Here is a 27,403-nt window from a genome sequence, read left to right as displayed (position 1 = left end):
AAGCCAACCCCAGAACCTCACCATCAGCCAGTAGTTCTTACCACACCGAAGAGATCATGTAGCAAAAAGGAAAGCATGTTAAGAGTCTGGGCCTTCTCTGTGTTTAGAAACAGGCTCTCTATGTTTTTATGTTAGCATCCCCTCAAAATGACAGCACTATCTTCAATAGCCAGAAGAAAAAAGTAAAAGTATCAACCAAATGAGTTTCCTATACTTTTCAGGGCACTCTGACCTTTCTAATGGTTGTTATTAGTGATTTCATCACATCTTTCAAGTAACCTTTGAGAATTTGCTAACTTACAATGACAAGATCACATTTCCCTCCCCTGATGGGTGTAATGGAGATGCTACCCCGTTGTTGACCACAGGACAATGCTGCAGCAGGCCAAAGACCTGCCTGTCCATCGAAGAAATTATAGAATTTTTATGTGCTGAGAACTGAGGTTTGGGGGTTGCAAAACTCACCCACCAGCTGATGAGTATTCCCCTCCTACCTTGTACAGTGCATTACTCAATAAACAGCTTGGTGCATTTTACTATCTGGGAATGTGGTTTTATAGCCACCCCAGTTCCCACTGCCTATAATCATGCCAGTGCATTGCCAGTTTCAAATGAATGAGTTTAAGTGATAAAAGATGAAAATTATAGGATGTTTTAATAAAAATGTAAGGGAGTTAACCTGAAAGAATTTCATAAAATTTTACAAATTAAACAGAATTATAAAATTGGTGGCAGTCTCACAAGAACTGTTGAAACATCAGCTACACGATGTTGCTAAAGTGGCAGTTAACATCATGTTGTCTGTGCTGTGCCAGAAGCAACCTCAGTCAGGCCAGAGTACCCGATGTCAATTTCACCTTTGAGAGCACAAGCCAAACAAGAGGGCTAAGCACCCTTCCACTGGGATGTGGTATGCAGCCTTTTTAGATCCCAGATTAAAATTTTTACAGCCATCGTTTGCTTATTCCTGACTTCATTTCCTACCGGAGACCTGTATGCAGATGCTCCTCAAAATGAACCCCAATATTGCAGGCTAGACTCTCTATAGCCACGATTCCCAGCCACGACGTATGCACACCCGGGGGGCATCAAATAATTAAAAACAGATTGTTACTAATAAAATTCAAGTAGCAAAGTTTGAAAGAGAACACAAAGGTTCAGATTATAAAGTCAGACTCAAAAGAACTGACATATTTCTCAGTGTTAAAGTTAATAATTCAAAGGAGACAGGACACAGCAAGACATGGAGAATTCTGAAACTATCCACAAGACCCCCACATCCTTTCTCATCACGTTAGGACTGACTTTGGTCCATATTTAACATACGAGGTTGAAACGATGCACACAGGAAATCCTTGCACAAAAGGAGTTTAGTCACGAAGTATCTCCATTTCACTAAGCACAGAATTTATGACATTTTCTAACCGATTATGCCCTATAACTCCATAAGGTATGGATTTATTTTCATAAGAAACCTACACAGCCCGTATTTTTTAAATCTTTCTGCTACTGAATATCATCAAAAGTCTGATATGGCCACTTGGAACTTTTTCTTTCCAGGGGCAATCGTCCCAGGAAAGGTTGGATGGATTGCAGTGAGACAGCTAATACTTTCGCAAGTAATTTTCTGGAGCAAGTTCAGCCCATTCTATTAATCTCATTCATTTCAGCATGTCCTTCCGGGTGGTAGTGAAAGAGAACGGTGCTTTTGTGTAGTTATGGCAATCTGTTGTGTAACAGAAGATTGTGGAGGATTGATGGGCTGCTAGGGGATCCATCATAAGAAAGGTTCCTGGAGTAGGGAATACCTCTGGGCTCCACCATTACACCTACATGCATCTCCATTCACTCTGGATATTCCTGAATTCACAACCTATTACTTGCTTTCAGCTATCAGGGAAAAAAATTAAGTGACGGCTCTCTAATGCTGGCTGAAAATGTTCCCGTGCTCAGAAGCTCCGTATTTAATAGATGCCTGTGACACGTCCGGACAGGTTCCTTATTTGAGGTATTTGAGTGTGAGCCCTGCTTGAGGATCCACCTGGCAGCCCAAATCAATCCTCTACAATATTTTGTTGCACAACAAATTGCCATAACTACGCAAAAGCACTATTCTCTAAGACCATAAATCTTCATTAATTTCAAATGTCTTTTATTCAGACTAAGGATCAATTATTTAGGTATATCAGAAGAGTAGGACATGATCCCTTCAGAAACTATAAAGAAATTCTCACACGCATTGTAGAAAGTTCAATTGTTCCACAGCCATGATGACAAGTTGTCACCAGAAGTGCTTTAAAAGTGATCAATAATAAGACATTTTTATAGCCTTCTGTTCACCCACCAGATCTGCTGATAACTGAGCAATTATCAAAAATGATTTGAACTTTTCATGAAGTGCTTTTTGCTGAAATTATGTTATCCTAGAATATATAACCAAGTAGGAGTTTGAACAAAGTCATAGATTAGTTTCCTGTGGCTGTTGGAACAAATTACTATATTCAGGGTCTTAATAATAGAAATTTATTCCCTCACTGTTCTGGAGGGCAGAAGTCCAAAATCTGTCGCACCAGCCTGAAATCAAGGCGTGGGCAGTGCCTGTTCACTCTGGGGGCTCTGCTGGAGAGGCCTGTCCCTCCCACCTCTGCTGACCGCTGGCCTTGCTTGCCTGGTGGAGCATGAGTCCAACTGCTGCCTCACAGTCACACTGCTTTCCTCTTGTGTCTGCGTGGCCTCCCCTGCTTCGCTCTCATAAGGACCCTTGAGATGGTACTTAGAGTCCACTCAGAAAATGCAAGGCAACCCCATTGTGTCAAAATCCTTAACCACATCGGCAAAGACCTTTTTCCATGTAGCACAGTGTTTGCAGGTTGCAGGCCTAAGGACCTGATATCTTTGTGCAGGTGACGGATATATTTAACCTACCACAATGACTTAAATGAGGTTTTATATCTGGTTATTAAACCTTTTGGTTTGAAGGTCTGCCATTTCGTCAATAGGCCTCATTCTTTGTGATATAGTCCTTGGAGATTTGATCTTGTAGTTACACTATTTGGTAAATATTGTCCCTTTATCCTGTTTATTATGCTGTTGCTTGTTTTCTATTTGTATTCAAGTATCTGTGCAATGCCTGTCACAAGCGCTTCTGCTTTCCCCAGGAATGCCTGGTTTCTACGGAACACACACGGAAATGTTCCATAGGGAATGAATTAGGAGCAGTAAACCTCTATCCATCCCAGTCTGTCCCTGGAGCATGAACAGTTGCCGTGATGACTTCGTGTGCTGGCAGTCGGTCTATATTTGACGTGGATTCCCTACAAAATCTCCATAAGGATGTACAGGATAATTTACGCAAAAGGTCATGTTGTTTATTTGATACTTTAGGGTCAAGGATTATTGGGTTGATGATTGCATGACCCTTTTCTAGCACTGGTGGAGTAAGATGAAGAGCATTCATCAACAAACTCTTTGACAGTCTGAGGGGACTTCTTGTTTATCATTGATGTGTCAATATCTACAAGCCACAGCCTCATTCTGGCAGAAATCCTACTTCCTTTTATAAACCCATACCAGAATCATACCTTTTGAACTTACCTTATGTGGTGGTTTAAAGCTGTATGTACCTTAGAAAAACATGTTCTTAAACTTAATCCATTCCTCTAAGTTTAAACTCATTGTAAGTAGGATCTGTTGATGACGTTCCTTCAGTTGAGGTGTTTCCAACCTCAACCAGAATGGATCTTAATCCTGTTCTATAATCCTTTATAAGAGAGTGATCTCAGACACACAGAGATGACCACAGGCAGCAGGCAGCTGACACGTGACCTGGAAGAGAAGGCGGAAGCCAGGCAGTGCTGCCAGGTACCCAGCTACGGGGCAGATGGCTGGCAGCCTCATTGGCAGCCAGCCCCGCAATGTCACAGCCCCTGGGGAGACAGCATTGCCTTGATTTTGCCTCGATTTGGCCATTTCCCTGACCTTAACATTGTGAGCAAATGTTCTAGTTTGCTAACTGCAAGAACGCAATATACCAGAAATAGAGCAGCTTTTAAAAGGGGGGATTTATTAAGTTGCTAGTTTATAGTTCTGAACTAACTCACGAAAATGTCCAAATTAAAGCAAGGCTATACAAGTGTCCAATATAAAGCATCAGGGAAAAATAACTTGGTGCAAGAAGGCCAATCACATTCAGGGTTTCTTTCTCAGCTGGAAAGACACAGAGTGAACATGGCAGTGTCTGCTAGCTTTCTCTCCAGGCCTCTTGTTTCATGAAGCTCCCCCAGGGACATTTCCTTCTTCATCTCCAAAGGTATTTGGCTAAGTGGGCTCTCGTGGTTCTCATGACTCTAAAAAGGGACTCTCTCCAAAATGCTTCCTCTTTGAAAGGATTCCAGTAAACTAATCAAGACCCATCTGGAATGGGTGGGGTCACATCTCCATTTAATAAAGTTAATACCCACAATTGGGTGAGTCACATTTCCATGGAGAAAATCTAGTCAAAAAGTTCCAAATTATGGTGCTGAATAGGGATTAAGAGAAACAGTTGTTCTGACAAGATTGGATCAGGATTAAATATGGCTTTTCTAGGGCACATAATCCTTTTGAGTCAGCACAGCATATAAATTCCCATTGTTTAACCTGAAACATTTTATGCAAGAAAAAAAATAAACCAGACTGAAGCTAGTATGGCTGGGGTTGTTAAATGGGGCTGGGAGGCCATTCGGGAGGTTGGTTACTCTTATGCACATCTCAGGCAGGTACCACAAGTGGCCGAGTGTGCAAAATCAAAATGATGGTGCCTCTGAAGACTCTGGGTGCCCTGAAACAACCGCGAGATAAAGAAAGCAGAAAACTCTAACGTGAAGGACATTTGGGAAACTTTAATTCTTTACACTGATCATAATTCTTTACAAACAACTTTCAAAATCTTCTTTTTCTTTAAAACGCTTGCTTAAAAGCCCCAAGATGGGACACAGTTTGGGTTGCTACCTGAATCTGTGCTTCCCAAATTCCAATTCTAAGACTCCAGATAAGTGATTCTGTAGCCTTGCAGTTCAGTCTGTAGAGTCTCATTCAGTGTTTCTGGTGTCAGAAGAGGGCTCCGAAGCAGCCACCTGTGTGCTCGGGAGCCGCCGTGAATTCAAGCACGGTGCCCATTCTGGCTTGGTTTTGGCGTCTTCTGATCAAAGGGATTTTGACCTTTGGGGTTCTGGTTTGATTTGAACTTTGTTCTTTTGGTTTGGAAAGGTGGCAGCAATCCATCTGATTGCCCTTTCAGTTTACAGACATTTTCTCCTGTTTGGTGAGCACTGAAAACATTTGGAATCTCTTCTTTCTCTCTCTGATACTATACGGAAAGAGGTCTCTGAAGGATCCGATTAGCCTTTATCCTGACTGACAGGAGTCACGTGATCATCTTGGTGGGCACAGATCTGGCACTCAAGGCCGGTAGAGGGCCCACCCAGTTTTCAAGAGAAGCCTCCGATTCTGAGGGCCCCGACTCCCAGGTAAGGGTAAGGTGGACACGGACAGACAAGGCTGACCGTCCATCTCCTGCTGCGCCCAGGATGATTTCCGTGGAACGAAGGGCACCGGCCAGGGGTGGACGACTGGAGCCCAGCCTATGCCACGTTGAAGGACTTCCCATGTAGGACGCACCGTGAACTGCTGTGTTCACCAGCCCTGCCAGGAATCCCGCGGACCTTTTTGGCTTCAGGGTTGCTCTCCATCAGAAACAATGGGTTTTGGTCCTGCAGACCATCCTGTGGTGCCCTGATGGGAGCACGCCACTGGCGTCCTGCACCTGGTAATTCTTATCTGGCCGGACCTGACAGAGTAAAATCCTGAAATACAGTGGTTATGATGAGACACGCCAGTACACCCAACCCGATGTATTTGCACCCAAACTTAGAGAACAAGGATTATAAAATCGAACAACCTGAATGGGACACCTTTTTTTTTTAATTGGCTCTTGGAAGCTTCCAAACGTATAACACATTTCAAAACTGTCTCTCCCTGATAAACAAACTCCAAAGTAACAACTCAAGGATTTATCTAAATCCATAACTAAACTTGAAAAGCTTTCTGTAACCTCTAAATTCCCCGAAGCCGGCCTCAGCTCCTCCTCACCCTCCTGCCTCCCCCAGCGTCCCCAGCTTTGAAGACTTGACCTTATAACAGAGGCGCTAAAGCTCATCAAGGCGCGACCCTCTTACCCCTTTTGAAAATCAAACCAATAAAGGAGGCTAAGAAACTGCCTCTCCGATCTGTGTTTCTTGAACGAAAACTGAACCAAGAGCCAAAACCAAGGAAATTCCCAATGTTACTGAAGATCCTCCAAAAGCAGTGGGCCCCGTTCTCTAACTGGTACACTGACTCAGCCAGGGTCTGGTTGCAAAACTGCTTCTGTAAAGGACTACATAAAGAAAGTCTAGGAAAAATAAAATCTAGACTTAATAGCCCCTGCCCGAGAAGACGGGACTGGATGGTGCTGCCCTTTCTGCCCCCTCACCCATCGCTGCCTGGCTGCTGCTTCCTTGTCTCCTTCTTTACCTGACCCCACAATTTGGAAAACGCCCTGTAAGACCCTTGGAGACTGCTGGAATGCCACCTTGGCAACTTTCAGCCCCCAGTCAAGAGCGGAGCTCAGGTTTATTGTTAAGAGATTTCACAGTCCTAAGAGAGAGAGTGCTGAGGACTCATTAAAAGCCATACCGAAGGCGCACCCTCAAAGAACTGGTCAATAATCCAAATTTATAAACAAAAAAGAGTGAAAAAGAGTAATTAAGAGGAGGGATTGTCTCGGACTTTGTTTCTCCTACGATCTTTCATCTTTGCCGAAAGATTAAAGGGACGTTGTCCTCATTAGCTGTCGCGGACTTAACCCTAATCTTGGAAGTTAGTTAAAAACACGTAAACATCAGTAAAAAGCTGCCCCTTTAAATAAACTTGTCAAATTAGCTATTTTCTTTTTAAACCTGGATCAGGATAAAAAAATTTTCTTCAAAAAATTATTGCTTTATAACTATAGCAGCTACAAAAGGTGGAATAAAATTTAAAAGTCTCCATATGAGAAGTCTGTACTTTATGTATTATTTTTCTGTAACTGTACAAATTTTCTAATTAAAAAGTTCCTGGTTGCCACTTTTATATCAATCGATTCAGAAATAGAGCTACCACCAAACAAAAACTACAGAAACAACAGTCTCCATACTGCAAGCAACAGGGTCAGAACTCTGAACACAGTACAGTCAATTAAAAATGGATTCCTCATGTGCTTTCATAAAAAACAGATATTTTAAACTAAAATAGATTTAAACTATAGTAGCCATGACTGGGAAATTTTCATTTAATCAAGCTTAAACATTTAAAAAGTGTATTTCAAAATTTTTTTTCCAAACTCTAGCAAAAATAATACATATGGACTGCATTCTTTGCTTAATATTCAAAAGCTTCTGATACATATAATAATTCTAAAGTAGCTTCTTTACCAAAAACATGCAAAAAAGAAAAAACTCTGATTAAATAAATAGATAGATAGATAAATCAAAAAGTGGGGCAAAGATAGAATACTAGCTCTTTTTACATATACTAGTGAGTTTTATATTTGTATTTTATCTTTCTGTGTTTCTAAATCTGTTTTTTTTCCTGACTCATGGCTGAAAATTAAAGCCGTAAATCTTCTATTTGTATACTAATTTAATACTGTTAATTTAAATAAAAACCTGTCTTCTGAGTTATCAGTGTTAAAATACAGATTTTAAAAAGGCATGCATTTTTGGAGATATTTTTCCTGTTAAGGAACTTAACTCATTACTGATCAAATACATTGATATTATATCTACTATATAGTTAAAAGAAAATAAGTGTGTATGTATGTATATTTACATATAGCCAAATTAAGCATTATTCTATTTTAGTGGTAATTTCTATTTCAGTGACAAATTTATTCTATTTAGTGACAAATTTTATTTTAGTGGCAATTGTGTTCTATAAGATATCAGCTTGAAGATAATTTCTGAAATAATTTTGTTAATTTAAGCATATAAAGTAGGAAAGATGTGTTTTTATTAAGGAAAAAGAGAGTAGTTTTGCACTAAAATAAAATAACTACACATCACTGTAAAAGGAAGAGGAAATATAAGAAAATACATGAATGGATACAGATAGTTGTAGGTTTGTGGAAAAAAGAATTTATTTCTTGAGGTTGATGGATCTATCTATAAATTTTTGAGAGCCACAGTGTCAAGTAAAATAGTGATGCAAAATTAGAATTTGTTTTTCTCTCTATTAAAATGATGAAGTTTTCTTGGATTATCAGTCTGTTCTTAATAAGGGGTTATAAAAGTTTTTTTTCTGGATAATCAATATAAAAGGTATAATGTTAATGTTTTATCAAAATAATTTGTACTTTATGTTGAATTTCTCATATCCTTCATTGTTTAAAAGAAACAAGTCTTCTCACATTTATGGAAAAAAATTTACCATCATGTTATCTCTTATATTTTATTTAAAAGTCTTTGACTGTCACTGTAACTAAAGAAAGCGTTGTTTCACAGTGCCTGTGACCCGAGCAAGCAAGTGTTCAAGCCTCTTCACAAGGTTTAACATTTTGCCTTCTCAAATAAATGCTAAATAAAATCTTCTAATTTCAAGTTGTCTTTGGGATTTTTGAGAAGGTCTCTGGAAAATCACAAAGAATCTGCTTTTCGCCATGTAAAAAAGGAGGTACTGAAATCAGATTATTTAATATGTTATAAATCACACAGGAAGTATTGCCAAATTAAAAGGAATTTTCTGACTTTCTATTAGTTGAATTCATATTAGCAAAATGTTTTTTATATATTCCATAAAGTTGAATTCATACTAGTAAAACATTTTTATTTATTCCAAAAAATTATATATATCATATAATTTATATATTCCAAAACTTATACAAAGTTCCTAAAGATTTGTCAATGTGCTCACTGTCCATAAGGAGTCCTGGTTTGAATCTCTGCCTCATATTAAACAACAGTATAATGTTGGAAGGCCCAATTTTAGTTATTCTTAAAAATACATTCCATACAACAAAAACACACATTATTTTCTAATAAACCCTCATTAAATCTTTCACTTCCATGAAACAGTAATAAGTTAACGATAGTCATTCTTTGACTTTTATATTTTAAGTCTTTTATAATCCACTGATAATTATTTTATTCTAATGTTTTCTTGAAAACACTTGTGATCTGCTGCAGATCAATGTGCTTCATCTCCAACAACAAACAATTACTGTCTCAGAAGTCTGAGAAAGGACAGTCCCGGATGCCCTGAGGCACTGGCTCCTAATAACATTGCTAAAAAAACTTTGAGAACCTACCAAAATTGGTAGGACTGATTCAAGATTTCCAAAAGTTTAATGGGAAACTCTTGGGTTCCTAAAATCACTAAGAAGAATTGATTAGTTAAGACTGAATGATAAAGATTACTATGAATTTGTTTAAAATATTGGTAATGTTTTAGTGATTTACTTGTTTACCTTTTGCCTTTCCCTTAAAATATCACTCATAAAACATGTATCTTGCTTTCCTTCCCTGATCTCCAAGAATTTGGAAACTCTTATTAAATATTCTTATTTTCCTTAAATGTAATTATTTGCATAAGCTCAATGAGAAAAATGTCCTCCTTTTTAACAGGATATGATTGGAGACACAGATTATAACCAAAGCTTTGACTAGAATTTCATAATCCAAAAAAATGCTGGCTGAACCTTAAATCTGAAAGTCACTAAATTTGTAGCGTGTTTCAAAACTTGCTAATCTTTTTTCTTGACGTAATTATTGTGGTGCCTCTTATTTGCTATCTTCCCCAAGTCATGCTAATGCACCCGACCCTTAAACTCGAAGCTTGTACTTATGAAACTCTTGAGGAATCTAAGCTTGACCATAACTAATGCCTCATGCCACCACCTGAGAACTCCTTGTCACTCTGACGTGGCCATTCTCCAAACCAAACTGTGCCTACAAACCTGCAGCCTCCCCACTGCGCTGAACATGACTCTCAGGGATAACGTCCCTGCCACCGAGGGATTAATGCTAAATGTTGATCAGTGGCTTTCAGAGAAAGATCTTAATCAAAAGGGGGAAATGAGAAAAAAAATCAAGTAACTATGGCTCTTTTGCACAACTCACCCAGATATCACAAATTGCCAAGGTCTACAAAACCAAAAGCAGCAATTTTTCTGAAGACATTTGGATGCCAAGAAATAGCTACAAGACAAAGAAATGAATCAACTGTCTATCCTGGAGGACATCTGGAAAGCCCCAAAATTCACCATAATTCTTTACAAATAAGGCCCGCAATCTTTTTCTTTCAAAACCCCTTGCTTGAAAGCCCCAAGTGGGGACACAGTTTGGATTGCTACCTGAACCTGTGCTCATGGAATTGCAATTTTAAGACCCTAAATAAATGCTTTTGTTGCCTTCTAGCTCAATCTGTAATTTCTCAGTCAATGCAAGGTATATTTGTTCAAGCAGCCTAGCATAATAAAACACCTTGGTAGAAGTCAAAATGTTTGTCTTAGAATAACAATAGCCACTGATATTTCAAAATGAACTTATTTGAAAATAGAGTCATTATAGATGGAATTAGTGAAGTTTAAATGAAGCCATTCTGGGGTAGGGCAGGTCCAAATTTGATATGACTGATGAGGTGGTACAAGGGAGAGGATGGCCACGTGAGAGCAGGAAGGGATTGATATGCTGCAGCTACCAGACAAATAACACAAAGGTCTGTGGGCAAACCACCAGAAACTAGCAAAAAGGAAGGGAAGGGCTCTTCCTTACGGGACTCAGAAGAGGGCATGCCCCACCAATACTGGGAATCTGAACTTCTAGCCGCAGGATCTGTGGAATAATATATTTCTTTTGATTTAAGTCTCCAACTTTGTGGTAATTCATTATGGCAGCTGTGCTGGTTTAGAAACTGTTATGTACCCCAGAAGCCGTGTTCTTCTAATCCAGCTTTGTGGGGGTAGACCTGCTGAGGGTGGGGCCTTTGGATCAGGTTGTTTACATGGAGGTGTGACCCACCCAGTTCAAGGTGGAGCTTAACCTTTTTAAGTCCTCTATGAAGAGAGTAAAAGGCAGAAAGCAAAGACTGAGCTCAGAGCTGACCCAGAGGGCAGACAGAGGAAACCTAGCAAAGAAGCCTGGAGACAGAAAATGCTCAGCAGAAGCCAGAAGGACCCACAGCGGCTGAGAGAGCCACTTTGAAACCAGCCCAGGAGAGAAGGGCAGCAGATGCCACCATGCACCTTCCAGGTAACAGGAACCCCAGATGCCATTGGCCTTTCTGGAGTGAGGTATCCTCTTGTGGATACCTTAATCTGGACATTTTCATGCCTTTAGAATTGTAACTAGTAACTCAACAAGTCCTCTTTGAAAATCCAATCCCGTTCTGGCATATTGCATTCTGGCAGCTTTGGTAAATCAAAACAGCAGCTCTAGGAAACTAAGAAAATATTGTTGTGAAAAATCAAGAAACCAGTATATTTTAGAGGGAGCTCTATGGAAATCATGATATAAAATACAAAATAGTAAGCCTCTTTAATTTGTGTGCTGGAGCTTTAAATTAAAATAAAAATCTGAATCCAGAATAGTCTCTTTCAAAAATTCTTTCCCTAAACTGCTGAAGCCTATGCTCCTCCCATCTCTTTCTCTGTCAACTTTATTGGCAGAACTCACATGTATTCATTCTATTCCTTATGCATCTGCCCTTGATCATCAAAGCAGCTCATACTTTCTTGAAGGTCTCTCCAAGAAAATAGCAGTAATAAAACTGCTACTCCACAAGGCAAATCTTTAGAAGTTGAACATTAACCTCGATCAAGATTTAAGAAAAATGTATCATTTAATTGCTTCTTTTAAGCTCAGAAACATGGCTAGAAAATGACTGCAGAATTCAGGATTTTACTAGAGGCTCACTCTCCTCGCCCATGAGGACATAACCGATTAGATCACTTTACTTAATAGGCTTTCAAATGAAAGAGAGAAAGAAGAAAAAGAAATACTTAAAATTATCAGTTAGGAAAGTATTTTTAAAAATAAACTAGCTAGTTATGTACATTTTTCAAATGCGATGAGATTTAAAAAAACAAAGAAAATACATTGTCCATTTCAAAAGCTTTTTGTGTAAGAGTATTTCCTACAAAGACTGAAAATTGTAAAGAAAAATAAGATGAGAAATTGACATCAGAAAACTTTCACACAGTATTCTGGTGTATTCTGGTGTGGGTTCGGTGGCTGAAATAAATGGACCCTTGGATTCTGTTTTCAGAAATAGAGAACCAAAGAAGGAAATCAAAACACGAAATTACCAATTAAAAACAACAACAACAACAACATGCCACTGAAATTTTAAAAGAGGCCTTAGAAAGTAAACAAGTAGAAATCAAAACAAACCTATGGCATACTAGATAAAACAACTGTTCCCTGAAATTAAAACAAAAAACAAAAAAACAAGAACTGTCTCTGTTCTCTAAGAGTTGAGAGTTGGTGGATAAAATCGCTGCAAATACTGCAAACAAAGGGCCATTGGAAGAAGCCAGTGCTCCACACTGCATAAGAAACAAAAGGCAACTACACAGAATCTTCCCAACTTTTCTGCTTTGAGAGAAAAATCAGCACCACAAAAATCATTGTTTTTACTCTAAACTTCCAAGAATTGCCTATAAATATAGATAGATAACCATTTGGTTTTCTCTTGGAAACTGAGCCACTGCCATAGAACATCAGATCTCTCTGAGTAAAATTTAAAGTAATTTGAATAGAAAGAATGAATGGAAATTAACTGGTATTTAGAAGGGCAGAGATAATAAAGGGTTTTCCTATAAAATCAAAATATCTGATTGTGCCAAAATATGAAATAAAATAGCAAAGGATAAACTGGAAGGGGCATAGAAGTCTTGACAGGGAAATGAACTATTTGCCTTGGCTTACAAGAACCACTCAGGTAGTTAGAATTTCCAACATTCCTAAATCTTTCCGCAAGTCCAACATACAACTGTTTTATAGGGACCATTGTCTGAAATATCCTTTTTCATCTTGTGTTACAATCTGTAAAACAGAAGAGGTAGGAGATACTTTGCAAATCGATCTTCCTGGGGATTATTTGAATTAGTTAAACTGTAATTTAAATTCAAATGGGGTCAGATGGGGCACAGAGGGAAAGCAACAGAGACTCTGCTGCGTGAGAACAGGTAGCTTGTTACTCACAAGTCCCAGAGAGAGAGAGAGAGAGAGAGAGAGAGGGAGAGAGAGAGAGAGAGAGAGAGAGACAGAGACAGAGACAGACAGAGAGAGAGAGAGAGAGAGAGACTGAGAGAGACAGAGACAGAGACAGAGACAGACAGAGAGAGACAGAGAGACTGAGAGAGAGAGAGAGACAGAGACAGACAGAGAGAGAGACAGAGAGACAGAGAGAGAGAGACAGAGACAGAGACAGACAGAGACAGAGAGACTGAGAGAGAGAGAGACAGAGACAGCGACAGACAGACAGAGAGACAGAGAGACTGAGAGAGAGAGAGAGAGAGCTGCGAGGTGGGTCCACAGGAAGCCTGACATCTGGGGGGGCGCTGAGCCCACAGGTGGGTGCACCCACGCAGAGAAGGGCTTGTGGGCTAGTGGCTCTGTGCGGTCCAGGGTGGAGGTTAAAATATCCCCAGCGAGAGTTATAAGACTGACTGGTTTAAAGCAAACACATGTGAGAAGGGAGGGAACCAGGGGCCGAGGGCAGTGGTGATGGTAGCTGGTCGTTCAGGACCAGCCATGGGTTTGGGATGCACAGGGGATGAGTGATGATAAGGGGTGTGGGTGCAGGCTGAGCCCTGGGGTGGTGGATGCCCCAAGGTGGGAAAGCTCTTCATTTACTCGGCCAAAGATCAGTGCTGTGGCAGGTGGCTTAGCCGAAGTGAGACGGATGTGGAATTAGCAGAGAAAAGTTTTGATTTTACGACAATAACATACCGTAGAGGAATGATTTCTAGAAGTTCTTTAAATGTTTCTTAAACATGATCAGATTACTAGTATACTCTGTAGAATCGAGGAAAATGGAGTGCTCCTTTGTGGTCCTCCAGCCCCTAAGGGAAACTGAGCTCATAGACAAACAAAACACACACAGTGCACCGACCATAGGAATCCCGATGGATTCTCCCCAAGTTATTGTAACCCTTTCATATTTACAGAAAGGTTGGCTCTGCTCTAGTTAATAAGCTATTTACACACATCAGAGACCAGGTGCCTGTGATAATCTGTCTCTTTAATCTAGTAGCCAAGACTTATTCTCCTTGCCTCAGCACAATTTCAGCCTTAGTAAAGTTAGAAGAATCTTGGGCAATTATCTTGGATAAACACTAAATCTGATAGTATCATATGCAGTATAATTTCTATGAAATTAAAACACTCAATATTCTTAACTAATTAATCTACTGATTATGAAATGTTAACTTTATTTTCATTTTTTGCTACCTGAATGTATAGCAGTCTCCATCCATCACCTTCATCCTTAACCTAAGAAGAAACACCCCATACTTGTATTTCTGAGGTTTAAGACGCATCCATGCACAGAGTCTGGTATTTTGTACACTTCATTAACGAATTTTAGCCACATAATATTTGTTTCCTTGTTCATCTTAAAAATAAAAAGGGACAATGCCAGTGTGAGAACAGATAAATGCTATTTTCAAAACCCAAACTTTACCATGAATCAATCAGCTCCAGTAGCTGAAAGTGTGTCTTTTTCTTAGAGCATGTCGGGTCGCTGCGAAGGTGTAAATCTGCACACTGATACCGCCATGCTCTGGGAAGGCCTACCATCCGATGCCCTCACACGACAAAGGAAGTGGTTGGAGTAAAGGCAGGGACCACAAACACAGAGGCGCTGTGGCATCTGACCGGAAGGCTTTAGCAGATCATGGGGCTAATATCCTTCTATGACTAAAGTCAAGTGCATATAAAAGAAAGAAGTTTGAAGACCCCATTATAGATGCACTGCATGTGACAATTCTGTAAAAATTTTCAAATTGTTGGATTGCTAAACCCATGAGGACAAAATCTGGCAAAGACCAATTGACGTAGAAACACCACCTGTAACTTCGAATTAACACTTGCTAAAATCCTCCATGAGTCAGCCTATTACACTTGAGACAATCGGCCATTATAGTAAGCCTGATTAGGCAATTTTCTTTAATAGCAGAGGAAGTTTATGCCTCACCTTTAAAATTATGTACAACTATAATGACAGTGCATGGCTAATACCATATCCTAAAGAATATTTGCACATCTCTAAATAGAATTTTGACCATTATCTCTTTCTATATTTATGAAAATATTCTATTAATAGCATGTATATTTCTGAATAGATTCAAACATTATGTTGTCGGAAAAACTTGCACTTGCAGGGGCTAAACTAAACTGTTAGACGCCTCGTGCTTCATGTAGTGACCCCATGCTGCCCAGCCAGCTGTCAGGGACACTTGCATTGGACAATGCGCCATGAGTCGGCCACGCTTTGTCCCTTGCTCAAGAACTTCACTCTTCCTATTGTTTTGGAAAAATGGAAGGGACCTTATCATACTTGGTAATTTATACCATTTAAGACCCTTCACTGAGATTTATAAGGACCTTCAGAAACAGAAGTTCGAGGGAAGGTGACATGTGAGCCAAGGCCATCAGAGCAGGTTGCTGACCGCCCTGTAGGTATTTTCCTCTTAAAACTAAAGCAACTCCTGAGATCATTGGTTTTCACACTCCCCTTTGCGAATATGGACATTTATTTCCTCATTACTAACATGGTGCATATATAATGTCCCTGTATTTAAGACTTACTAAGGATGATGACCACTCAAAATCTATAATTCAGCTGTCCCCAGCTATTCCTAAAAAAAGCAATTTATGTAATTTTCTTTAGTATCTATGGGCAAATAGACTATTGTTTATATGACTTATCATCACTCTTAATTGTCTAAGTTTCTTTAAAAGGATCTCAAGTAACTCTTTTCCTTCTTGGGAAAAGAAATAATAACCAGTAGAAAAGCTGGAGGATAATGCTCTCATCATACAAGCTGGGAAAAACGAAATGGCCATCAAAATATGTGTCCTGTTTTGGCTGGTATGATAAATAATCCAATTCATGCCTTGTAGTTACAAAAATAAATTTCAGTGTCTCAGATGAATAAGAAAAGCCTTGGATTTTTCTTTTGGCCAACTACAGGAAATCTACACAGCTCGTAATACTACATGTTCTACCTGGCTTAATACTACAAGAAAATTGCACAATCTATATCTGTATTAAAAGAAAATCCAGGGCAGGCCATGATGGCTCAGTGGCAGAGATCTTGCCTGCCATGCCAGAGACCTCGGTTCAATTCCTGATGCCTGCCCATGCAAATAAAAAAGAAAGAAAGAAAAAGAAAATCTAACCTATTTAAGATAGATTTAAAATGCACTGGGGCTCATTTTCTTGGTCTTGCTTGGACAATGTTGGGTCACATTTCCAAGACCTTCAGGTCCCTTTTATACTTTTAGTCTCACAGTTGCTCGGTGTCTATTTATTGACTATTAAATGCATCTATACAGCCACTGTTCAAACAAATCTTTTAACAAATGATTCAAAGACAAAACCAGAATGAAATTAAGCTGATCAATGCTTGAGTATAAAATCAGCCCTTTATAGGAAAAAAAAAAGACTCATTGTTTAGGTTTGCTGAAGCTAAGTCATATACCAGAATTGCTCTTTAGCCATGGTAATATCTAGTCAGTAGGACCAGTCAGAGCTCTAATCAATAAATTACAATTCAATAGTTACAGATCTACCAAAACCAGTGTTAATGTCTAATTAATCAATGAAAAAATATTCTCCTTGATGACGCTTCTACAAGGTAAATAATTAGTAGCAATACATCATTTTTTAAAATCAGCCAATCAGAAGTGGATTCCCTCCAACTGCCCAGAATCCTGAATGACAGCGTGTCAACAGCAGCCTCCCCTGAGAAACCACAGCTCTACAGCTGGCGTCCTCTCATGTGTGCTTCTGAAAATTTGCCAGTTGATGACTGTGAAGGGTCCCAAAAGCTGTTTGAGTTTTTTTCACTAAACCATGTGGAGGTGACACTTTCTTGTCTTCAGGAGGATGATCTAAGTGGATCAGCCACGGAGGTCGTCTTCAGAGCAAAGTGGTACCGGTGAGAGAGAGATGGACTTGGAAGAGATGAGAGAGAGGGAAGGGAGCACGAAGGCTGTTATAGCAGAATATGCAAAAGATCATCCGAGCTTGATGTAAAGCTGAGGAGCAGGGGCAGAGAGGAGGTGTGCACTTTAGAAATGAGGCAGTAATTTGAAGTCATGGATAACTTGAAAAGTTTCCTTTATCAGATTTCATCAACACAGTGCTAGTGATTTTTAAATAAAAAATCCCATAATCAACATTGTTTTATCCCTGTGTCAAGAGTGACTGCTGACCGCTGAGACCGCAGCCCACTGCAGGGTGTTGGCGAGCACGAAGTCTGCGGAAGTCGCTCACCTTTAACTGCTTCTGAAAATCACTCATCTGGGATGAACTCTGAGCTTAGTTCAACATGGGGGCCAAACCTGAGTATCAAATGAGACTTCGTAGGGGTGAAAATAAGTTGCAAAAATAATAAATCCAATGGTTCTACATTCTCAGGCTAAAAAATAGTAAAATATTTCCTTTTTAGTGGTGAGTTTTATATATTCATTTCCACTTCCTTAGGATCAAATTGTCCTCTCTGAGCTAAAAGAAGTATGGAAGGTAACTTCTAAAGAGAGTGGAGTTTGCTTTGCAGTTTCTATTTGCTTCTTCCATCTTCTATTTTTCCTGCACCATAGTGTTATAGTCTGATTAATTAAACACATCAGTACCAACACAGCATTGGTTATCTGTGAAATCTTGCATTCATGTTTCCTTGATGAGTGAATAAGGGGCTGGAGTAACTCACCCCATTAGCCAAGATGACATCAGCTCTGTTGAGCTTGGAGTTTAATCTTTATATTTTATTCCCTATCAGGATGACATAACCTCAGCCCCTACCGAGGAAACATAAATATCCTGCTGAAAGATTTAATTATTATAATTCTGATGGATTGTTTACAGAAAATAGTAACATGAAATTGCTTAGAAGATACCACCACCTGGAAAGAACTGATAAGAAAGAAGTATCAGATTGTTATACCTTTTGGGTATTTTTTCCATTAAATAAAACCAGCCCTCTATATCCTCAGTGGTGGCACAGCTGTCCTATTATAATAACAAAATAAACACTTCTGTGAGAGTCCTACCAGGAGGCTCAGCACGATACAAATGTCTGTCCGATGTGGCCCTCAATTGACGGAAACCATTTTTAGTCAGAGTCACCGAGACATGCAAAATTCATTCTAGAACAAAAGAATGAGTGCTGTAACGAAGAGGGAAAGAAACGTAATGAAGAGGGGTGTGGACCACATCCTCAGCCTGACTGCACATTGGGTCACTCGGAGACAGTTGCAGAAACAGAGGGTCTGCTCCCCACACATGTGTTTATGGTGGGGACTGGGCACGGATATTTTTTAAGATTTCTAAGTAATTTGAATACACAAGCAAGTTGAAAACCACTGAAATTCTTACATTTCTCAAGCACAAAACTGATCAAAGAATACAGTAAGGATTTGGATATACAGATCCATTTGAATAGAATAACAAAGTTAAGGGAATTAGGATGACCATCGCTGAATAGTCATTTCAGCTCCATGAAGAGCAGATAATCCCCTTTCTCATGCAGTCACACGTCTGCAGAGCACAAGTCTCTCCTCAGGCCCCGAAAGGAAACCCACCTTAGCAGTCCACCCCCACCCCAGCCCTGTCACCCCCCCCCAGAGGTCTGAGGCTCCAGTCAGTCCCTTCTTTAAATCCGTCCCCACCCTGCAGATGCCATGGATGAGTATGTCCTCAACTTGGCTGGGAGCGAGATGAACAATTCTAAACACCTGTCATTTAGGTCAGAGGACACACTGCTCTAAACCAGCAGGTTTCCAGGAGCATCAGCACATTGTCTTCAGCGTCTGCTGTGCATGTGCATCTTGGGGTCGACACTGGCGATCGGGGTCCCCGTTTCATGTAGGGTTGTACTGAAGACTGCTTCAGCACGATAGCGCCGGAAGGCAGTCAAAACACGGGGCTCCAGACCCCCCTGCCTCTGTGACCCCGAGATCCCCCAGCACAGACATGCATGCTCACCGCAAGTGCTCCTCACGTACCCTAAAGCTTCCCTCCCCTGGCGTCTTACAGCCTCGCCTTTCCCTCCTCCTAGAGCTGACGACCCCTCACTAGCAAAGACCCTTTGGTCACAAACCTTCTGTCATTCTTTCCACCACCCTTTTCTAACTCAACCTGTTCTCATCTGAGGACAGAGTCTCCCCGGCCTCGCTCTCACAGGGTGGTGTCCCACTGGCCCACGAGGGGCAGCTGTCCTTCTCTCGTCCTTCCCTCTCTCTAGAGGGATGTGCAGCCCGGAGCTAGCACGGCCAGCCTTGTGCAGCGATCCCCGGGCCTTCCTCCTCGCAGCCGCCTCACTGCCCGCATCGCACCAGTTCCACTCCTGCCGTGACCATTTATAATTCCGGAGCCCACAGAGAGCATCTTTTCAATAACCTGGGTTCTCTTCACCTCCAATTCCCTTTCCGTACTTCAGCCACTCATTTTCCATAGCCAGACTTTGAATTTTGTCACTTTCAATAACTGGGTATTCTCCATAATCTTAATTGAAATTGTAATAATCTCTGACTGGCGTCTACATGTCCACAAAACTCTGTCTTACGCTATGCTTCAGATTTCTTTTTTCCACAAGGATTGACAAATCCGTCCTTCCCCGGCTTGAATTGCATACTCATCACTATGAGTCTTGCCATGTGCTGTCAATTCCCTCGCCCTTCTTTCATTCTATCTGGAAAAATGACTATTGTGCTGAAATCCAACGCTCAGCCTACGCCGGGCAGACCACGGCCGGGGGAAGTCATCTGACGCTGCCGAACATCCCGCTTCGCAGTGAGGATTCTTCGGTGCAGCCACCCCCTGCCAGGCAGCCCTGTGTGCTCCCCAGGACACCGGCCCCCCGTCTCCGGGGCCTAACATGCGCCTCACTTCCCTTCCGCCTCTAGCAGCTCATCCACATTTTCAGGCACCACTGTTTATCCTTCTTCCTACTTTGAGAAAATACAAAGCAATCAGTATTTCCAAATACTCCATCCTATCTACCTTCCTGCCAGCACCAATACCAATTAGTTCTGCTTCTCTTTCTGATAAAATCTATAAACTCTCCATATTCCTATTTTAAGTCATTATTTTCTGCACTAGATCCCTTAGTCTCTTGCCAGCTCCATCGCCTTGGCAAATGTCTTTTCTTTTCTGAATCACTTTCCCCTATAACAATAATATCTCAATGTACTTTAACATCTACCATCTTTAATGAAAAAAAAATTAAAAACCTTAGTCTTGACCCCAGAGCGCCTCCAGCTCTCACCGCATGTTGTCTTTGTCTTTACAACGGTAGTGACTGGTGGGGCTTGTCAGGCCCGCATCCCCCGCTGCTCTGCCCAGCTTTGTCCTGAGCACTGTCCTGGGCCCCTCACACTCACTCCTGCGTTTGAACAGCTGTTGTCGGGACCGGGAATCGCAGGTAACGATCAATTCTCCGTCCTGACGCTGCCTGACCCACCAGCAGTATCGGGCAGAGCTTCTCACTCACTCATCCTTGAAACATTTTTTTCCACCTGGCTTTCGAAAACTACCCCTGCTATTTTTTAGATCTCCTTTGGTGGAAAGGAAAAAAAAAAGCCTGAAACAAAATTCCCAAAGAATCCCTGGATGCCCAGAGCCCCCCATGCCCTGGCCTCACGCCTGCCACGCCCCGGCCCCCTTCTCTCTGGGGCACCCCCCGCCCGTGTGCGACGCCTGCGACCCCATCCCCTTTCCCAGCTCTACCCGCTGCCTGCTGCAGCTTCACCAAGGCCATCCTAGGTCTCAGATTCTCCATAAAATACAAATCACCATCGCCACTGCTCCCTGTCACTCCTGCCCAAGTGTCATTTTCCCTGGAACACCCATCACAGCTGGACATTACGTCCGTCCAATCACTCTTTCGTCTGTCTCTTATTGCTTCATCCACAGACCCTTAAGCAGTGCCTAATTAGTGTCCATGCACTGAAATCTTGTTATAAGTACAAATAAAATAGAGAATTAATAACCATATCCCTTACCTGACCCTGCTAAACTCAGTACATTTCTCTGTGTTTCTCAATAATCCAGTTTCTGCACAAATGAGCCCGTATCTTCAAATGCCCCTGACCGCACTGCCCATTGACCAAACTGGCAGCTGCTGCCTCAGGTGAGGCCCCACTGGGGGTGGGGAGGGGGAGGACAGAACCTGGGCTGTGGTCTCCGCCAGACGGGATTGAAGGAGCTCATGCAGTTGATACTAACAGAGCAAATGTACAGCCATGGGACCAGGTCTTTATTTTAACTTAGAATCGTCCCCAAATTTCGTAGTCTAGAAAAAATTCTGGTTGGTTTCAAAGGCAACTAATTAAAGCAAAGTATCCTAAGCAATCAAAGGAACACCATAGGAATAGGAGGCTGAGGCTTAGAATGCCGAGCCCTTCCTTGGGATGATGGCAATGCCTTGTGAGTGGGCGAAGCGGATGGCAGCGCAGCATTGTGCATGCAGGTACCAGCACTGATGGGGAGATGTTAGCTGGTACATACGGAATAGAACTTTAAAAATTTAAAAATCCATGGAACTGCATTAGCCAGTGAACCTGTTAACAAAAGTTAAACCATGAGCCACAGTCAACAGTACAATTATAAACATGTTATTTCTTCAAGTGCCACACCAATGCAAGTTGTTAATAATACAGTTGTATTGAGGAATCTTGTATCACGATTGTTCTATAAACCTACAAGTTCCACCATAAAGAAAAAAGAAAAACATGACAAAGAAGATCCAGGGAGAACCTGAGACTCCTGCAGCGACAGGAGCCTCGGAGTGTCCCGCGGCCAGCGCCCGCCTCTGCAGCCTGGTCCGGAGCTGCCACGCCCAGCGTCCCGCCTGGCTCGCTGCCCACCCAGCAGCGCCGCCTGCCCTGCTCCAGCAGCCCAGCGCAGGCTGGGTGCGTGCTGCTCAGCACCGACGTGGCTGCCCCACGCGCTGCTGTGTGGGTGGCGTAGGCCTAATTCCAGATTTCACAGGTGAGGAAACCCAGACATCCTGCCCGAGGTCGCCCCGTTACTTGGCGTTTGGACTGGAAACGTGCACCGGCTCCAGGTTCGAGGCCCTTTCCCAGAGCTGCGGGTAGAACGAGGGGCACCCCGGAGCCGGCGGCCCGCGGGCAAGGGCCCCGCAGCGCTTCCTGAGCCGCGTGCCCACGGGGAAGCGCCCCTGCGGGGCAGCGCGCACACAGGACCGTACGGGTCGCAGCGTCATCCTGTGGACGCGCAGGCCGAGGGGCCAGGGAGATGGGTTTGTACTCTTTTGATTGTCTTATTTCAAATACAAACAGAGGAATTTCTAAATAATAAAAATACATTGTAGCAAAAAATGTACATTTTTATTACCTTCTTACAATAACTAGACCATAATATATTGTAGGGAACACATGTTTTCAAGCCTTGATATACTATTACTCAGAGAAATTAGAGACCAGTGAATGACATTAGAGTAACAGCAAATCATGGTTCCTAACATTTGATTTAATTCCTGGAAAATTAGCTTTTAAAGCATTGCTTCTGAGAACCATAATACCTTGTGTTTCTATATTGCATTTCAACGGAATATTTCAACATTTTTTCATGCGTATTACCTCATTTCTCAAATTCAACTTATAGCTTGTCTATTGTTTATGTGCTATAAATAATAACTAGATAATTTCCTCCCTTTGCCTCACCAAAGAAACCATAAGAAAGATTCCTGTTACAAACTTTCATGACCTTGACTCCAAATTAACTGTTTGAAAAAAACTATTACCAAAGCTTGTTCTATGCATTGTTAGGTTTTTTTTTGGCATGGGCAGGCTCCAGGAATCGAACCTGGGTCTCTGGCATGGCAGGCGAGAATTCTGCCCCTGAGCCACCGCTGTACCGCCCTGTTGTGAGATTTTAAATATATAATTTTTTCTCCAATCACTTATCTTCGTCCTTCATGAAAAATACTTCTTAACCGTTTCGTAGGTTTATTGTTCTCTCAGTAAGATACAAACAAGGCCTTGAAAGTATGCTCTTTACCAAAAAGTTACTTTTCATTTTGACACCAAACTTTCCAAAGACTGCTCTGTGGAAAGGTAATGGGGGATGCCGGAAAGTATTAAGCACAAGGGTGACGTGTGGATTTTTATTTGAGGGCGCTCCTTCTTTCTGCAGACCTGTCGGGAAGGAGGCACGAGGCCCACTGTGGCCCGTTGTTGAAACAGTCTAGACCGGGATAACACTGGTTGCCCGAACTAGTTTACAGGCCATGGGAACTGAGGAGAGGACGGATTCGTAAGCTCTTTGGGTAGAAGAGAAAGGCTCGGTCGTTAATTGGATAATGGTAAAAAAGGAAAAATCAAGTGAGTTTTAAAGTCATGTAGGCTGTTTATGAAAACTCACTCTGTGATATGCTAGCTCTTTGGTTTTTGGAAAGGCACCTGAACTCTCTAAGCCTCCCCATCAGTAAAATGGGTTGATTACAAATGAAATAGAGAAAAGTGGAGAGCATGTGTGGTGTGGATTGAGTGTGGGAGACTGACTTTCTCCACGCAGGTCCCCCCGTGTGAAACCCCAGCACCCCTGCTGGACCCACATGCGGCCAGGCTACTTGCTCTGGCCTGAGAAATGAGAGTGTGCGTGATGTCAGTCTCTGCTTCTTGAAGCAATTAGGGCTTTGTGGTTGTCACTGAAGCATAACATAGTCCAGTCCATATTAACTGGAGGTTAATTATGGTAGGAGCAGTTCTTTGGCTTTTTCCAGAAGACTGGCTGTGAAGATTTTAAAAAAGAAAGGACCAATAATCCTATTCAGTAAGACATTATTTCAAGTGAAGTGTTTCTGTTGTTGTTTATTGTTGTAAGATGTCCTTACAACTACCCTTTGGTCCAGTCGTAACCTTTATTTTATAGATGAGGAAAGAGAGATTTGGAGGTTTGGTGGTTTATTCAAGGTCTCCAGCAAACGATTGTGCGTGGCCGTGTCCTGAGAACACCAATTCAATATAGAAGATGTAGAAGACAGAAGAAAGAAAGTAGGAAATGCACACTAGAGCAGTGGAAGTATTGGATGGGTCCGGGAGTGAAGGGATCTAGAAAGGCAGTGGAAAAGTTGATCTTTTTTCATAGATATAAAAAAAAATGAGTAGATAAAAATAAGACTATTTCCCCACAAGTATACATGCGAGATTTTCTTAGCAAATAGTAGATAAATGATACCTGCCTTATGCCGTTCTGTTAGCTTAAACATACCAGTCCACTGCAGGCTGTGATACTGAGGCTGATTTGGTCGAAAGTGATGGGAGTCACCCTGTTTCCTGTGAGCTCAAAGTGATTGATTAATGACACCAATAACTTTTGGAGAGGAAGGATGAGTTTTATGCCAAGAGTAAGGAAGAGCAGCCTCAGTGCTCTGGAGTTGCCTGGCTGCCCTTGCAGTGACTCTATTCTAACCACTCCTGGTTACACGGATGTCTTGTGCAAAACTTCAGATTTCTCACATTTGAAGAAGTCTTTAGTGAAGAATAACCATAATAGAATGCAATGCAGAGCATAAAAGCAACAGTTATGAGAAGTGCCTGCTTCTGTGCTCTGAACGTTTTCAGACATGGGCTGGATTTCCAAGTCCCCGAACAGCTGTCCTGGTTCCTTCCTAACTCCTTGGCCAGCCCTCATGAGGGCGAGGGACACTTAATTTCACCTGCAAAATTACTCAAAGTACTTCTATGCATTTGATCTCAGACATAGTCCACCCAAAGCCCCAGGAAGGGAAGAAAGGATTGTTCCTTATTTTATCTGCGTCACTCCTCTCCTGCCTCCCGTGGGCCTTTCTCACGTTTGGACTGTGGGACATCCCAGTCTTCAAGGGAAGCCTGCCCACTCGCAGTGGGTGACCCCCTCCCACGAGCCCTGGACGAAGACAGCGAGAGTGCTCGGCCGCGTGTTTCCGTGCCCTGGATTGATTATTCAGCCCTAAGTAACGCCACATGTGGAGGAGACCATCTGTGCAGGCAGCACGGTGCCAAGCTCAGGGCAGTTGTTTTTCATCCATTGTTTTGGCAAGAAATGAGAAAATCCTCCAGCAGATCCTGTACTGTGGGGTGGTCTCCACTCTTCATCTCCTGTGACCAAACACTTAGACGAGGATTTACAGTCTATCCTAAGAGGGGGAAAATGTTCAAGTGAAAGATAGAGCACATTTCCTTAGGTCATAGTACCTGCTTATGCTCAAGGAGCACAGAATTCCGATGACTGCGGAAGTGCAGTGCACGTCAGCCCGAAGGCCTTGCTTTGTGCTGTGCTGAGTCAGGTCTTGAGTGTGGCCCCCTCCAAGCAAGGAGGTGTATTTTTGCCTTATAAATGTAAAATAAAAGACATAGTAAAGAACTTTCAGTTAGCCAAGAGCAGTTTGCCCCAAATATAAACATTCTAGGCTTGATCCCAGGAGGCAAAAACAGCGTGTTTCTTTCAAAACGGCTATTTTAAGTCCCAGACCCCACCAAGCACCTTTATGTTAATTAACTCTCTCCTTTGCTTTCCAAAGTTATTGCCAAAGTTATCAGATATTGATAAAATCCGCGCTCGCCTTCAGAGGTAACCTCACTTAGAAAGCGAATGTTCTTTGCAGTGTTTGCATCCTTTTTTCTCCCTTACGGGAGCCTTCCTACCGGGGAAAATGGTGGACACTTAAACTGCTCACTCCCTCAATGCACTCATGGGTTGAACGTCCTATTCAGTCTGCGGTGCAGAGTTTTGGAATCTGTCTTGCATTTTCCACTCCTGATATGACTAGTCCAGACCAGGGCTTTGCTTCATTTAAAAATGGAACACTTGCCATCATGCTAGACCCCTGAGTACTTCTTACTGGGCATTTATTCCACAGCCTCCCTGTGTCACGTACGCTGCCTGAGTTTGCTATGCAAAGCCAGTTGAGGTCATGTTTCCTCTTGGTCGCCCGACTCTTTATAAAGAAGGGTCCAGAGCCCATCAGTGGACAACATGTCAGGCGGGAAGTGAGAGAAGCAGCGGAGCTGAAGGTCACAGACCAGAGTGGTAATCTTCCAGATATTCTTGAAACGATGTTAAACTGCATTCAAGCCACACAGGCTAAGTTCAACCCGCGCGCCTCTGTTTGCCATCTCTGTGACCTAGAACACCTGGTGACATCCTTTCTTCCTAGCCTCAGTTTTTATCACGTATGTTCTCACCAGGACAGACGGTATCCTGGGTCTGCCTTCTGAAGGTGCTGAGTGTTCCTGCCCTCATGCCTAACTCATGAGTGTTCCGCAGTCAAGAATTTCTTCTCCACACCTTGTATCTACTGCAATGGGTTCATTCCCTTTTATACTGAGCTCAAACGAAATGCTCTGCATGATTTCCTATTAGAATTCATTGTGTCTGATCATAAATTATTTCTACACTTTATCATTTAAACTTAAGTCAGTTATTCATATCCATTTCCATTTTTGTTTTCTCCTGTAGTCCTTTCTCTGCAATGCAATGCATTTGGACCTCAGGAAATGTCCTCGATGCTCTCGTGTAGCTCTCACTCTCTGACATGGTGTCTAGAATATATCAAGTCCTCAGTAAATGTTTGTAAAAATAATTTTGAGAAGAGAAGTTTTAGAATGAAAGAAAGGCAAGGGCTTACGATTCAAGAATTTAGGCTCCATTTGTAAGATTCTACTTAATAGGTGGATAAACTTGACCTGTTATAAAAACTCCCTGAGTCTCAACTTTTTCAGGTCTAAAATGACAATAATAAAGTAGACTACTCAGGGTTGATATTTGGATTAATGATGATCTATTACTTATAATGCCCTTGTCATATAATCTGTGCCTAATAAATAATGGATTTTATTACAGTGTTAACTTTGGTCCATGTAAAAGGACCTTTATTTTGGAATTTTCAGCTTTGTTTCTTCAAATCTTCTCTCTAGAGAAAGACTCATTCTGAGCTGTTACTCACTTGGCATAAATGTGGCCACTGTTGTATCCAATTTAACTTAAAAATGAAACACTAGTGAAGGAAGCACTGCCTGTGACTGGAGGTCCAACACTGTCTATCGTCTGATGAAAACCTGCAATAAAATGGAAACAACTCCCAGTTGGGTAATAGTTGCTGTTCTATGTGATC

The sequence above is a fragment of the Tamandua tetradactyla genome, chromosome 15, assembly GCF_023851605.1.
Source record: "Tamandua tetradactyla isolate mTamTet1 chromosome 15, mTamTet1.pri, whole genome shotgun sequence".
In the NCBI taxonomy this organism is placed as follows: Eukaryota; Metazoa; Chordata; class Mammalia; order Pilosa; family Myrmecophagidae; genus Tamandua; species Tamandua tetradactyla.
This window is presented reverse-complemented; position numbering follows the sequence as displayed.